Source organism: Entelurus aequoreus, linkage group LG08 (assembly GCF_033978785.1).
Source record: "Entelurus aequoreus isolate RoL-2023_Sb linkage group LG08, RoL_Eaeq_v1.1, whole genome shotgun sequence".
In the NCBI taxonomy this organism is placed as follows: Eukaryota; Metazoa; Chordata; class Actinopteri; order Syngnathiformes; family Syngnathidae; genus Entelurus; species Entelurus aequoreus.
Genome location: NC_084738.1, coordinates 76,121,228 through 76,122,606, shown reverse-complemented (window position 1 = coordinate 76,122,606; position 1,379 = coordinate 76,121,228).

Here is a 1,379-nt window from a genome sequence, read left to right as displayed (position 1 = left end):
AACAATAAAAATATATACATGTTTATTTATGTGTAACTACATTTTACTCTTATCAGGATAAACCAGGAGTGTTTTTTACCTGCAATGAACATCTTTTGGACTTTTATAAGCAGCCAGAGACCTCCGCCAAGGCCAAAGAACTTTACACATGCAAAAGCCATAAGCAGTAAAGTTGTCACGTTGTGTAAATGCTAAATAAAAAGAGAATACAATGATTTGCAAATCTTTTTCAACTTATATTCAATTGAATAGACTGCAAAGACAAGATATTTAACGTTCAAACTGGAAAACGTTGTTATTTTTTGTAAATATTAGCTGATTTGGAATTTGTTTCAAAAAAGCTGGCACGAGTGGCAAAAAAGACTGAGAAAGTTGAGGAATTACTCATCAAAACACTTATTTGGAACATCACACAGGTGAGCAGGCTAATTGGGAACAGGTGGGTGCCATGATTGGGTATAAAAAGCAGCTTCCATGAAATGCTCAGTCATTCACAAACAAGGACGGGGCGAGGGTCACCACTTTGTCAACAAATGCCTGAGCAAATTGTTTAAGAATTTCTCAACCAGCTATTGCAAGGAATTTAGGGATTTCACCATCTACGCTCCGTGATGTAATCAAAAGGTTCAGAGAATCTGGAGAAATCACTGCACGTAAGCCATGATATTATGGAAACTTGGATCCCTCAGGTGGTACTGCATCACAAATGCGACCTCAGTGTGTAAAGGATATCACCACATGGGCTCAGGAACACTTCAGAAAACCACTGTCAGTCACTACAGTCGGTCGCATTTGAGAGCTTTTTAAAAGTGTTGACTTCAAAACAGTGAGATAAATGATGTTAGTATAACTAAAACTAAAAACAAAATACATATCTTTGATTTTCCAACATTAAAAACATGCATTTAAACAAATGTGCAAGCTTGATGCTATTTTACACTGGATATGCCAAATACATGCTATCAATTAGCATTAACAATTTAACATGGGTTAGGGTTAGGGTTAGGGTTAGGTTGTTGGGTTAGGGTTAGGGTTAGGTTGTTGGGTTAGGGTTAGGGTTAGGGTTAGGTTGTTGGGTTAGGTTGTTGGGTTAGCGTTAGAGTTAGGGTTAGGTTGTTGAGTTAGGTTGTTGGGTTAGGTTGTTGGGTTAGGTTGTTGGGTTAGGGTTAGGGTTAGGGTTAGGTTGAGTTAGGGTTAGGGTTAGGTTGTTGGGTTAGGTTGTTGAGTTAGGGTTAGGGTTAGGTTGTTGAGTTAGGGTTAATGTTAGGTTGTTGGGTTAGGGTTAGGGTTAGGTTGTTGGGTTAGGTTGTTGGGTTAGGGTTAGGGTTAGGTTGTTTAGTTAGGGTTAGGGTTAGGTTGTTGGGTTAGGTTGTTGAGTT